Genomic DNA, 15,612 nt, shown 5'->3' on the forward strand with positions numbered 1-15,612 from the left:
TCAGGCCTCCACAGGCAGCTCTATGACTCTCAAGGGGGTTTATTGCCTCTTTGGTATAAGAATAGCAGAAAGAAGCCAAACTAGTGCCAGTGTGACAAAGGACAACCCCACAGGCTTGCCACTGCTTTCTTTCTGTAACATAAATTTTGCTATGCATTGAAATAATTTAAAAATGAGAGATTCTGGGATAACTTTAATTTGATTTTGTGGTTTTTCTTCATACCTTTCACATCTATTGAAACACTACATGCAAACATGTACAAGAAGATTGATTCATTGTGAGGATATGATCAATTTATCTTTTTGCCTTACTTTCCACATAATTTTGGAAAAGAAATCAAATGAGGTAAAACCTTTGAAACTGTACGGAGAAAAGTCTAACCATAAACTTTACATAACTATTGTATTAATGCATTAATACTTCTTTCATTCCTAGAACATGATCAAAAAAATTTTTTTTCTGAATCAAACCTATCTGAACTAATATCTTCCTTAACTCAAAGTTGCCATGGCAGCAGCTTGAAACAGACAAAGAAGAAAACATGATTTTGCTGGTGGAGCACTAAAGCAACTCAAAAGTTTTGAGTTCAAATCCAATGTTTCTCTTGAATTAGAAGAAAATGATTTCACCATATCTGCATGACATGGGCACTGCACAGGCAAGCCTTGCCAATAGAGCTCTTGATGGCTTTGCAAAAGAAATTCCTATCATTTTCAGTAGACCTAGGAGGGTCTATATGACATCTTTAGTCTGGGAAGAATCAGAAAGAGTGTAGTGAAAACTGAGTTGTTTTTTTTTTTTGTGAGCAAATAATTTAAAAGGGGTTTCAGTTCTACTTGAGTAAAACTGTCCTGGAATCTTAAGACCATTCTGCTCTCCTACATTGGGGAGACTTGTCTAGACTTCCTAGAGTTTTTGTCAGAGCAAAATGGTTCTAAACTATGTAAGATGAAACTGAACTGCTGAAGGCACTGGCCAGAATACTTCCCTCACCTTCACATTACTCTGAATTTCTCAGATACTCATGTCTTCAATAACAACATGTATAAGATGGTAATGGTGATAACACATTACAAAGCAGGCTGGAGCAAATCCCTATGGTGGCAACTACTGGTCATAGCTCTCCAGATAATTGCTAGTTCCATCTCTTTCCACCAAAAAGACACCAAAGTTCAATGGTTCCCCTTTCCTACCCCAGCAAAACAAGTGATGTTACGAGATCTTCCGTAAGGGACTAAAAGGAGAGTATTCATAAATGTTAGGCTTCTCAACTTTTTGGTATTCATGACACACTTTAGAATTTTGATAGCATATTTGAAGGGATTGGGAGTCTCCAAATAACATTAAACAAGGTAGCTATGATTACACCACACAGTATCTTCACTGTCTCACAGAATCTGTTAACAGTCATAACCGTCAGCCACTGCCCTTCATCATGGTATCACTGTTTCAGTATTACTATTTCTTGTCCTGATAGCGCCTCCCATATGCACTAGGCAATATTCCTGCATGTTTCAGGAAACAGAATTTCATTGGTACTATCTTTATCCTACTCTGGAACTCTTATTCAAAGCCTGTGACTTCATTTCATTCCATCTGGACAAAATGCTGCCGCTGGATACTGTGGAGGACAGTTCTAGACTCCATGAATATCTGATGTTCTAACCCTATTGGGCATGCTTAGGCCCCTTACAGTAGGGTGGGGCTCCATCTCTGGTCTCTATCTTCCTCTTCTCTTGAGAGGGTGAGGCCAACATATCAAAGCTCGTTGGGCTTCTGAGTGATCATATAAAGAGTAGTGGTTCTTGTGAGTCACCTCAACTCACAGTGTATGTTACATGAGGGAGAAAAAAACTTGTGAGTTGAAAGCCAGGAAGATTTGAAGGTTGTTGCTGCATCATAAAAACCCACTTTGATTAATATGGAAGTATATTTATTTGAAGACTATATAACTTATTTGTAGCAAAAAAAAAAAAAGTCTGTAAAACTTGGTGGCTCACCTCTGAATAGTTTGAAGATTCTGTTATAAAAGACAATTTTATTTTTATTTTTGGCCATGCAAGAAAGCTTTATGTCTCAAAGTCTACAGCCATTCTTAGAGTGATTTTTAAAAATCATCTTAACCATTTTAACTGTACAGTTTAGTAGTTTTAAGTATATTTGCAGTGTTGTGCAACCAATCTCCAGAATGTTTTCATCTTGCAAAACTGTAACTCTACACCCATCAAAAACAGCTCCCATTTCTCCTCCCTTCCAACCTCTGGAAACCAATATTCTTCTTTCTGTTCCTATGAATTTGACTACTTTACATACCTTATGTAATAAAAGCTATTTTTATTTTTAAAGCATATAGTGTCACTGTCCTCATTTTCTCTATTGTAATAAACTTTAATTTTATTTCTCCCTACTGCTGATGTAGAAGTAAGCATGTATGAAGTTCTGTCATTCACGACACATAACCTTTCTGCTATCTTGTGGGAAATAATAATATGCAGCTGTACTCTCCTTTGTATAGTGTTACTGATTGACTGAAGGCAGTTTTGCAGGAGGGCATCCATTATCTGAAGCCATCTATTCTTGAGAGAGCCCTGCACGTAATTATGTGTTTGCCCCATCCTATCCAGAAAGTGACCGAGGTGCTTCCATAGGTTCTGGAGGTTAGTTTGAAGAGTAGATTGACTCCTGGGGTGCTATGGATAAAACTCACTGTGATAATGTTATTTGATCCTGTTGTACCCAAGCCTGTAAGGGGACAGTAAAGATAAATTACACATTTGGCCGAAGTACTATAATCAGCTTATTAACTTAAGAGTATGTGATGAGGCTTTTCATTTTGGGGAAGCCAGAGCACTGGATTGAGTCAAGAGGCTGAATTTGTGGTGAGGGTCCTTTTTGTTACTGATTGGCTGTGTGACATGAGTAAGTCTCTCAGCTTGATAAGCCTGATAAGACTAGGTATTTCCAAAGTCTTTTCTAGTTCTGATTTTCAAAGTTTTTATAAAATACTATAGGTTTGTTTTTAGAAACACTTTTGGACAAACCCTAACTGTTTTATGTTTGTACGTGTATTTTCAGAAGACATATCTTCAGAAGAAGAGCTGTGTTGATTTTCAAAAATAGATGAAGACACAAAAATTTAAGTTGCCTTTTATAACTGTGTCTTTAAAAATGGAAACTGGAGGATGGAGAAAGGCAACTGAAACGTCCCTCAAGCTAGGCTCATATTTAACACCGACATCTAAGACTTGCCGTGCACTTTGAATCCAATCTTTTTTTTATTCAGCGCTTGCATTGAACAGAAAAAGTCAATCATTTTAGGTACGGAAGAAGAGCAAACCTTTAAACAAGATTCTCTCTTTCAAGCTGCCTCTGAGCAGAGGATGACTATTTTTTTTATTCAGAGACATATTTCTTCATCTACCTCCTTTCTCCCTCATCTTTAAAGGTATATCTTGATTTGGGCATCAAGGATCTACAAACACATCACACAAGTAATTTAAAATTGTTCTTCTTGGGGGGAAAACAGATTAAGTCTCAGCTCCCCATGAATAGCTCTGCTCTCTCCTTTTTAATAAAGAAGAGTTAGACTGGACCAGTGCCGATGGCATATTTACCTTCATGAGCTAAAAAAAAAAAAAAGAAAAGAAAAAGAAAAAAAGTTAATTACTGCTCGGAGCAAGTTAGTCTGGCTGTCCTGAGCTGTCTTTTATTAGTTGTCCCCTTCATTAATTTCCCTCACTGGATTTGCTGCTAATAGCTGCCTGGTCCCAGTCAGCTCAAAGCCGCATCTGTGCCATTGAGCAGAAAAGTAGGAGCCTGGCCAAAGGGGGATGGAGATGGCGTGAGGGAGACGCTATTTACAAATCAACTCTTATTAACATGATGGTCTGGTTTGCTGAAGAGGGGAGAGGGTGGGCCTCAGAGCAGAGAGTTGTAGAGCAGAGGAGAGGTAGTGAAAGCTGAAGGAATCAGCCCCAAGCATGGCAGTTTGGATTTTTACTTCATTCCTTATGAACTAGTGTTCTCCTAGCTTCACCTTAGATTAATGTCAATACTTGTTTTCCAAAGGCTGGATGAAGTATACTACTCTGTCACTGAACTTCATAAAAAGCAATAGAAGTATGGATCTTTTAGTAAGGAGGTTTGCTCTTCACCTTATGATGCAGAGACTTTGAGACTCTCTTTGAGACTTTGAGAGATCCAAGTCAACAAATGGGCTTTTTCCTTTTAAAGTTTATACCTTATTTTTAGATATTAATTCAATTGGAGACAGTGTATTGAATACATGTATGATTTGTTTATTCTTGTCCAGTTGTGTACATCGCTTTGGAAAGGTCAAACCATCTTTATTTTCCTCACACTTATCACCAACAGGTATAAGAACTTACCAAGTTATCTTGTTACAGTAAGCTCCAGGAGGAAGTGTGCGCGCACGGGCACACACGCCGGTTCTCATTCTCCAGCGTCTGTAACAGGGCCTCCCATACAGTAGGAGCTCAGCAAGTATTTGTGGAGCTAACGCTGACGAATGAGGAATTTTTTTAATAGACAAAGAACAATCAGTCCCAAATTCCTATTTATATGCATACTCAATTAAGAAACATCTCAAAGCTCTCCCACCTGTTTTTATTTATTTATTTGGCTGCGTTGGGTCTTAGGTGCAGCATGTGGGCTCTTCCTTGCAGCGCCGGCTTCTCTCTGGTATTGGTGCTCCCGCCTCAGAGTGCTCGGGCTGGGTAGCTGTGGAGCGTGGGCTTAAGTAGCACCTTTCTGTGTGCGTTGTAATATACTTGAGCTTCCATTCACATTGCTCTATCACAGTAAAATAGAAAAGTTAAATTTGAATCCTCTGAGTATCACATGCCTGGGCTTGGGGATCAGTCAGCTTGGGTTCAAACCTCATTTCTAATATTTATTAGCTGTGTGGTCAACTTAATTTTGGCTTTAGTTCCCTATTTCTAAATAGAGTTAAATGAGCTAGTACATGTAATGTGGTTGGCACATAGTAAGTCCCAACAAATGGTTGCTATTTGGTTATTCTTTGGAAATACACGTGTACCAAACGTGAAACCAAGGGTAGTCACCAGTTACAGCCTTTAAATTATTTAATAAATAATGCACTGTAATGTACCTTCTCTGATAAATCTCCACTTTGATTATTTTTGCAAAAATTTGCACATCCTTCAAGTGTCAGGTAGCCTAAACAATGTTTGCCCAAGTTGTTCTATCAGGAACTTGGAGTAAGCTGTGTCTAGTTCGAGCGGGTTTGAGACGACCGACCCTCCAACTGGGCATGTGCGAGCGTCCACTGGTGACCCTGTGATGTCAGAGGGCCAAAACCTCCACCCTTACAGCATGCTAACCGCCGTTTTCCTCCACGAAGAGGCTTGTTATTGAGTTGCACCTGTGGCATCTACAGGGCAGGACAAGTACCTCACCTTTTCCTTATCTTCAGTCACTTTTCCCCACGCTCCCTGTGCCTCAGCTTTATCCCATAAATATTCTGAGCCCCTCGCCTTGGGGGAGGCTGACTTGAGACTTTTTCTTCTTTGTCCTCACTTGGCTGCCTCCTGAATAAACCTTTTGTCTGATGCAAACCTCCACGTCTCAGCATTTGGCTTGCTGGACTTTGGGGCAAAGTTCAGTAACAAATGAATATGGTATTTTAAATATAAAAATTATACAGACTTCGGATTTTTAGTTATTTCAAAAATAACAGAGAACAAACTAGTGGTTACCAGTGGGCAGAAGGGAGGGGAAGGGGGAGGAGGGGCAATATAGGGGAAGGGGAGTAAGAGGTACAAACTATTAGGTATAAATTAAGTTACAAGGATATATTGTACAACATGGGGAATATAGCCAATATTTTATAATAGCTATAAATGGAGTGTAACCTTTAAAAATTGTGAATCACCATGTTGTACATCTGTAACTTATATAATATTGTACAGCAACTTACTTCAATAAAAAAATAAATAATTGAGAAAGGTAAAAAACAACATGAGTTCTATTGAAGTATCAAAGAAAAATCCAGATTAGTAAAAATCTAGAATAATCATAATTACCATTGATTTAGAATGACATTATTTATAGTTAATAACTATAATTAATGTATTTATTTGGAGAATGAAATAAAATGCTTCATCATTTGATAATACATCGTAGAACAAGAAAGGAGCCTATGTGGCGTGGTTTTGGAGGAGTTGTTTCAAAAATTAAAAAGCAGATACCCCTTGAACCCGAAATTCTATTTTTAGAAAGTTATTCTACAGAAGCTCTCTCTTTTTTTTTTTTTTTTTGCGGTACGCGGGCCTCTCTCACTGTTGTGGCCTCTCCCGTTGCGGAGCACAGGCTCTGGACGCGCAGGCTCAGCAGCCATGGCTCACGGGCCCAGCCGCTCCGCGGCATGTGGGATCCTCCCGGATAAGGGCACGAACCCGTGTCCCCTGCATCGGCAGGCGGACTCTCAACCACTGCGCCACCAGGGAAGCCCCCAGCACCATTTATTGAAGAGACTATCCTTTCTCCATTTGAATGTTCTTGGTGTCCTTATCAGATTAGTTGACTGTATTTCTGGGATCTCTGTTCTGTTCCATTGGTCTGTGTGTTTGTTTTTATGTCAGTACCATACTCTTGATTACTATAGTTAAGCAATATAGTTTGAAATCAGGAAGTGTGATACTTCCAGCTTTGTTCTTCTTTCCAAGATTGCTTTGGGTATTTGAGGCCTTTAGTGGTTCTGTAAGAATTTTAGGATTTTTAAATATCTCTATGAACAAAGCCTTTGGAATTCTGTTGGGGATTGCATTGAATCTATAGATTGCTTTGGATAGTATAGACATTTTAATATTAATTCTTCCAATTCATGAACATAGGGTGTCTTTGCATTTATTTGTCTCTTTTTCAATTTCTTTCAACAATGTCTTATAGTTTTCAGTGTATAGATCTTTTACTTCCTTGGTTAAATTTATTCCTAAGTATTTTACTTTTTTTTGATGCTATTGTAAATGGGATTGCTTTCTTAATTTCTCTTTCAGGTGGTTTACATCTCTCTATTGAAACTCTCAGTTTTGTTCATACATTGTTTTACTGAATTTGTCACACGGTCTATCTGTGTGCTCACTGAATTGTACTCACCGAGCGTCCTTAAAACAATTATTATATTTTGAATTCTTTGTCAGGCAATTCATAGATTTCTATTTCTTTGGGGTCAGTTACTAGAAAATTATTGTGCTTCTTTGATGATATCATGTTTCCTTGATTTTTCATGCTCCTTGCTTGAAGTCTTACATTGCTGTTTTCACTTTTGAAGAAGCAGTCATCTCTAGGCTTTAGTGACTGGCTTTAGCAGAGAGATACTTTCACTTGATAGCCCAGCCAGAGGTTCTGAGGCTTTTCCAGACCTTTTCTATGGGTGTGCCTGCTCCACACTTTTTGTTCCTTCTTGGGGGAGTTCCTAAGAGTGTATACCTTCTCTCAGTCCTGCAAAGCCTGGCTAGGTGTTGAAAGTGTCCCATTTGTTTTCCCTGATGAAGTGTTCTGAAACGCTCAAGTCTGTGAGTCCTCATCTAATCTTGCAGAATTAGACTGGCTTTCTGCGCTTGCTTGCTAGTCATCTGCAAGTACTTGTTCTCACTGTCCATAGAAGACAGCTACGCGAGGAGGGGGGCAGTTAGGCGTTGGGGGTGCATGTGGGGGGGCGTTGGGGGGGGCTGCATGTGAGGCATCCATCATTTCTCGTGGAGGGACTTTCTGACAAGAGTCTGTGAATCAGTTAGTAGGCAGAACCATGAAGCAATTAGTAGTATTCCTTTGCTGAATTCTGAGCCCTGGCTGCTGTACTCTCAACTTCTCCCAACACTCAAGGTTGCAGATCCCCTCAGTAATCTGGGTGAAGGGAGAAAGAAGTGGGTCTCTTGGGTAGCATCCTGCCCAGCTGGGGAACCTGGGCACTCACTCACATGCTCTCAGTCTTCCCTGTGAAAGAAGTCATGGCCATGGGGGTCTTTCCTGGCACCGAGCCTTAGGAGAAGAGTGATGTGGGCAAAGTGAAACTGCTCCTCTTATCATCTTCAATGAATCTATTCCTGGATTCTGCTGCTTCAGTGGCATGCTGGGGTTTCTCTGCTGGACTCCTGGACGCCCACAAGGGTGCTCTTATCCGTGGGTGACTGTAAAAGTCGATGTACTGTGGGGGGATGAAGGCAGAGAACTCCTATTCTGCCATCTTGCTGATGTCACTTCAATTATATTTCTATGTACTAGTAAAGAACAATTGGAAATCGAAACAAGAAAATAAGACTATGTACAGCATCAGAATATAAACTACTTAGGGAACATTTAACAAAATATGGGCAAAATGTGCATGCTGAAAACTAGAAAGTATTTATGGAAACATTAAAGAAGACTTAAATAAATGGAGAGATGTATGGTACTCATGGATCAGAAGATTCCACGTTGTTAAAAATATCAATTTTCCCCTACTGTGGTCAGCCTGCAGATGCACAATGGATCCCCTGCTCCATCCAAAATTTGGATGTCAAAACTGACGATGCCACACATGCACCAAAAGGGTGTGAGATTATTATTCACATAACACGGCTTCCTGGGGAGAACAAGGAAGCCTCCCAAACGAGTGTAAAATGGCTTGAAAGAATGGGCTTAGGGTTTCATGGAGTTTAGAGGGTAGGGCTGGTGTGAGAGTTCTTTCCACGGGCTGGGGTTTCATGCTTTTAACTTCCTGCTGGTGCCAAAGAAAAAAGCACCTAGGCTTTCTGGTCAGCTCATCCAGATGTGGGGAAGAGAGGTAAGGGACCGTGGAGGGGCTTCACAGCTGGCAATATCAAACATCAAAAATGGAGTCAGACACTTCGTTAGATTCCCAATTTGATCCATAGACTTCACACTACCCAGTTAAAACCCCTCTTTATCCCTGATAATTTTTTTTTCTGAAGTCTCTTTTGCTTGATTTTAGCTTTATGATGTATCCTTAATCTCAATGATGCTTGTCTGCTCTGGCTAAAGGATGAACCACAGTCTTTAATTCATGAAACTTGAAAAACAGCCTTCTTAATGCACTTTAAAACACTTGGTTTCTGAGCCAAGACCCATAAATTAGGTCTTCTTTATTGCTTATTTTAAAAATAATTCAGTACTTTATTTGACGCATATTATGTAGTAATACATACAATGAGGGTTAGCAACATTTAGTGATCATTTTAAAAATTTGATTACTAACACATTTTGGCCACATAATAGTAGAATACTCCTGGTGATAATGATGCCTTATCACTAGAATCCAAGAACAGATGATAACCAATTTCTCCAGAGTTATAAAATAATGATAAAAATCAACATTAACACAACCCTGGGAACCATTATTTTTTATCAATTTTAATTAATGTACCCAAAATAGTTTAATTTTCTTAATTAAATAAGCACTAAAATTAAAATCATGGAAAATAAGAGGGGACTAAATCTCCCTAAGCCATGGAGCACTCATCACTCTTTTACTTTTTTACCCAGCCGAAAAACAAAAACAAACAACAAACAAACAAACAGAAAAAACCTGTCCACCCAGGAGCTAATCCATTTTCCACACTCATTATCATTCAGATGAGTCTTTTGTAAGACAAAGATGGCGGCATAGTTTTTTTCAGTGTCTGAGAACGAACGCCTTTCTTGTTTGGATTGTACAAATAAAGAGGACCCTCTGGATCTAATTAAGAGATTTTCACCTGCCATCATTCATTCATTCAGTTCACAAACATTTATGGAACACGTGCAATGTGCGTGGCATAATGTTAAATAGTGTATTACACCAGGAGTTATGCCACAATGGGTCAATCATAAAACTACACTCTTAATTAATCTTGTGATTTTTAATGATTTAATTCTCTCATTCAACAGGGCCTTATTAACGACCAAGTGCTAGGCTAGGCACTGGTGCTGACAAAATGAACTCACAATCTCTGCTTTCACGTACTCATAATCTAATGGGGGAGGCAGATACATAAACAAGCAATTACTGCTCAGCTGAGGTCCCACCATAAAGGTTGGTGATGGTGTAATGGAGCCTCTGTGTGTGTGTGTGTGTACGTGCAAGTGTGTGTTTGTGTGCGTGTGTAACTAGAGGGAAGTAGGAGAAGAGTCAGAGAAGATTTCCCTGAGGAGGTGAAACTTGAGTTGTCTTGAAGGGCAAATAAGAGCTTCCCAGGAGAGGTAGGGGAGGATATTGCAGGCAAAGGTAAGAGCCTCGGGAAACAGTTGCAGGAGGGCAGGCTTACCTGGGGAACTGCAGTCAGATGAGGTTGGGTGGATGTGGGACTACCTGGTGATGAGGTTGAAGAGAGATAGAACAAGAGGATCATGTTGAGTATTATTTAGGCTAGGCCATAATGAACTTGTCAATATTAGACTATTTTGACTTAAAAAACAGTAATTTGATACAGTTTAAATGACATGATAATGATGAATAAGCATTAGTAAATAACTACATGAATGGAACCTATTACTGTTGCTGTTTTTGTTATTTGCATTTCCCACTTCTTCACACCCTGATTAGAACTGACTTCTCCAAAATATTTGCAAAGGACGACGTGACCGACAGGGCTTAATTTCCAAAATATACAAACAGCTCATACAACTCGATAACAAAAAACCAAATAATCCAATCAAAAAATGGGCAGAAGACCTAAATAGACATTTCTCCAAAGAAGACATACAGATGGCCAATAGGCACATGAAAAGATGCTTAACATCACTAATTATTAGGGAAATGCAATCGAAACTCCAATGAAGGGGGTTTCCCTGGTGGCGCAGTGGTTGAGAGTCTGCCTGCCGATGCAGGGGACATGGGTTCGTGCCCCAGTCTGGGAGGATCCCACATGCCGTGGAGCGGCTGGGCCCGTGAGCCATGGCCGCTGAGCCTGCACGTCCGGAGCCTGTGCTCCGCAACGAAAGAGGCCACAACTGTGAGAGGCCCGTGTACCGCAAAAAAAAAAAACCCCAAAAAACTCCAATGAAGTATCACACCAGTCAGAATGGCTAACATTAAAAAAAGTCTACAAATAACAAATGCTGGAGAGAGTATGGAGAAAAGGGAACCCTCCTACACTGTTGGTGGGAATGTAAATTGGTACAACCACTATGGAGAACAGTATGGAGGTTCCTTAAAAAACTAAAAATAGAATTACCATATGATCCAGCAATATCACTCCTGGGCATATATCGAGAGAAAACTCTAATTTGAAAAGATACATGCACCCCAATGTTCATAGCAACATTATTTACAATAGCCAAGACATGGAAGCAACCTAAATGTCCATTGACAGATGAATGGATAAAGAAGATGTGGTACATGTATACAATGGCATATTACTCAGCCATAAAAAAGAATGAAATAATGCCATTTGTAGCAACATGGATGGACCTAGAGGTTATCATACTAAGTGAAATAAGTCAGAAGGAGAAAGACAAATATCATATGATATCATTTTTATGTGGAATCTAAAAAGAAGGTACAAATGAACTTATGTACAAAATGGAAACAGACTCACAGACATAGAAAACAAACTTATGGTTACCAAAGGGGAAAGGGTGGGGGGAGGATAAATTAGGAGTTTGGGATTAACAGATACACACTACTATACATAAAATAGATAAACAACAAGGTCCTACTATACAGAACAGGGAACTATATTCAATAGCCTGTAATAAACCATAATGGAAAAGAATATGAAAAAGAATATATATATATATATATAAATGGAATCACTTTGCTGTATACCAGAAACTAACACATCATAAATCAACCAAACTTCAATAAAAATTTTCAAAAAAAAGAAATGACTTCTTAAAAGCAAGACTATCCCCTGCATCTGGGGGGAGAGTCTGAGGTTACCTGCAGTTAAGTGGCCTTGGCCACTAAAGTTAGTGAGAGTGGGGCTGGGGAAATGAATTCAGCAGGACTGCAAAGGAGAAAGAGTTTAGATAATAATGATAACAAACTTCTATCACTTACTGAACACGAAAATGTGCCAGCCACTGAGCTAGGTCCTTCACATGCATTATCTCCATCCTCACAACATCACAAGGTGTGTCTTTTTACACCCATTTTACATATGGGAACGCTAAGGCTCTGAGAGGCTAGGTACCATTCTTCTAGTAAGTGGCAGAGCCCGGGCACATACCTGTGATTTCACCAGACTCTTCCCTTCAAGGAGGCCAAATGAGAGTGACTGCAGGTAGAACTAGAAGTGACGTCACCACCTGCTGATGTTTAAAAGTTATTTCCCAGAAGAGGAAAGACCAGAAAATCGGTGTAGCCCCACCCATCAGTTCAGTGCCAGAAGTTCTCGATTTTTAATTTTAATGTTTTTGGCTTTAGAGAGGTAGGGAGGGAGGAAGAGGAGAGGGTGCAGGAGATGAGGATGGGGGTCTATAAGAAGCAGTTTGGTAACATGGGAAGAAAAGTGAAGACAGGATGCTCTTTCCTCTCCAACCTCCCTGGCAAGCAACCAGCTGGCTCTATAATTTAACTGTTTACTGTAGCAAGGACAAAGAACATTCTGCTTAGTGAAGTCCTTCCCGACAACAGCTAAATACCAGGGGGAAAAAACTGTGTGCACATCATATAATTAAAACATTTTCCTTGCTTTATTCTCCTAAAAATGTGCATAGGAAGGAATATACAATCACCAAAATACAACATCACAATCTGAAATACATTACTGAAGGAGTGTTCTTAGCTGGGAAACTTTAGACAGTGTTTTCATCACTTTGGGATGATGGTCCAGTGGAGATGCTGCAGTTCTCTGCAGCCTTGTAATCTCGAAGCCACCCAGCATGCTCTCACAGTGGGAACAATGCCTCAGGAGCCCATGTGGTCCACGAGCACAGCGTCTCATTTATTATCCAAGTGGCCTATTCTAGAAACCATCTTTTGGGTGTGCCTTTTCATTTGTTTCTTCTGTCCCACATGCTGAGAGTGATGACAAGGGTCATTTCTAGTTAATGTTGTAGACAGTGCACTTAAAGTGACCTTTCCAACTGAGAAGCAGCTATTCAGTCTGGATTTTTAAACAGTTTTCTCCAAAAAAAAAAAAAAAAAAAAAAGTGGGTGTATTTCCTGAAAAGTCATACTTCTGAATTTAGACTTAGGTGCCTTTGGCTCTCTGAGTCTTAGTTCTTTTCACAAGAAACATGATGTTGTTAGCGTTTGAAAGAGAAAATAACTCTAGGGTTATTTTGCAGGGGCAAAAGGGAAGCGACTGTCAGCAGGGTGGAATACATATTTAGTCTTTCCAGTAGAAACACTACAATAAATACACAGATCACTTGGCAGGGTCTCTTCTCTCTTCTAGCAATTGCATGAGCTAGCTGTACTGAACTATAAAATGCTTCATGAAAACAATATTTGCTTGATGACTGGACTGATTTTTAAAATTTATAAAGTATTGACTTTTCTTTTTCAATTCACCTTTTTTTTCAATTCACCATTTTAGCATTTGAGATACACTCTGTTTGGTAAATGTTCTGAGCAAGGCATTTTGGGCACATCTTCAAAAATCACCAAGGAACTAAAATAGTTGACGTATACCAAGTGACCAAAGCACTTAATTCATCTTGATCTGTCTTTTAATTTAATTTTTAAGTTACTGACAAAATCTGGCATCTCTTCACATCCAGGGCAATTTGGAGCTTTCTGTCTCCCAATCATCAGCTACTGTGTTAGCCACTGAACAACAACAATGTGTCACTGGCCTATGTAGAACGGATCTTAAACAAAAGGCTTCTTTTTGATTGTTTGCATTTTTCCCCTTCCCTCTGGTAACCAAGAATGAAATGTAATAAAAGCTGATACTTAGCAATGCAGAGTTTTAGAGATGCCAAGTTTAATTAGCCTTTATATGTGATCATGTTGTCTCAGGATGCTTAGGAATAATTTTTTGTTTGTTGACTGTGTCCTTGCTCAGCTCAGACAGGGCAGGGGCCATGCTGCCGGGATGGAGTGAGGAGAGCAGGCAGGAGGGGATGAGCTCGGGTCTCTTTGCAGTAGTTGTCGATGTCACGCTGAATTGCAGAGCTCTCACTAACGTCCAGCTCCATCTCACATCGTCTTCCTTGGTGCTCGTCTGAAAGACCTAGGACTTTGATATTTTAAATTGCCTTTGTCAGTACAATTTATGGCTTTGAGTCTTTGCACAAGGCATGTTTCAACGGCCCCAGGCTCCACTGCACTTAACCTTTATCTACACCCATTGAAGGACCTTGCTAACATGTCCATGGTAGGGCAAATAGGCCAGCCACTCAGATGATGCCTGTGTGCTGGTCGGGCCTGGCCTGGCTCCTGCACTAACATGCCCCGGAGGCTGGGGAAGGATACAGCTGGCCAGAGGCTCCCGTCCCTCATATACCATCCTCTCCGATGCAGGTGGCTCAGTGACTGCTGTCCAGCCCAAGGGAACGCTGCACACGATCCAGGTGCTCAGCCCAGAGAGAATGTTCCCTATTGAAACCACGTTGGGAACACGGCCCTTCAAAGCCAGTCTCTGTGGGTCCTTCTGTTATTTGGAAAAGACCATGTCAAATGTCTAACAAAAGTGTTTAAATAGTCCCTCTCCTTTTTGGTGATTTGTGTAGGAAAAGAGGGTTAAATCTGGTGTCTGTCCTTGGCAGAGAAAACTTGCATATTCCAGCACTATCATTTATTCATATAGAACATGTATAGAATATATAGATGGATATAGATAAGCAATGTTTGAAAATTTAGTTAAAAGTAACAAAATAGGGCATTCTTTGATTTGAAACCCCATTGACTAGAAAAATGGTCTGTACTTTAAGGAAGAATTTGGCTTGGCAAAGTATGGGCAAAATGGACATAGTGAAGACATTTCTAACAACAGTGTTGCCTAAAATTCATGAGAACCTAAAAGAAAACAGAATTCCTTCTCTTTAACCTGTGTCATTTTCAGTGTATGGCTTAAATGGCAAAACACAAATTAAACTTGAATATCATTTTAAGTTAAAAAATTTAATTAGAGAGAAATGAATTTTTCTCATGTTAACTTTAATTAATGCACTTATTTAATCTTAAACAGTTTGATACTCACTTGGGTCTTCCTCCTTTTGAAAATTACTTTTGAAAACAAATGTAACAGTTACAGATTCAATTATTTAAAAATACTATTTTCTGTAATATGATAAATGTTTACCTCAGCTTGTTACACTAAAGGCTGTAATCCCAGCCTTCCATTGTGAACTCATTTCTGTATGAGATTCATTAAAAATTTTATTACTGTGTAGATCACACAATGGAATAACAGTGTTAATAACTAGTTACTGTAGCTGCAGGATTTGCAACCTACTCTCATGAAGCTAACTGCCCCAGGGCCAGCGGCTGCTCATTTATTTCACCATATTTAAATCAATTGCTAAGGCAGTCAGACAATAAATTGCGTGCCCATCTCTGGTAATAAAATTGGCATCTCAAACAGCAGAGGCTTGTACAAAGATTTAATAGCTCCTCCTTTCGTGATGGATTCTTCTTTGTACCATTTTTTCAGGGAAGGTGCCTAGATGTAAAGTAACATTCTTTTTCTGCCTTCTTG

The sequence above is a fragment of the Globicephala melas genome, chromosome 5, assembly GCF_963455315.2.
Source record: "Globicephala melas chromosome 5, mGloMel1.2, whole genome shotgun sequence".
In the NCBI taxonomy this organism is placed as follows: Eukaryota; Metazoa; Chordata; class Mammalia; order Artiodactyla; family Delphinidae; genus Globicephala; species Globicephala melas.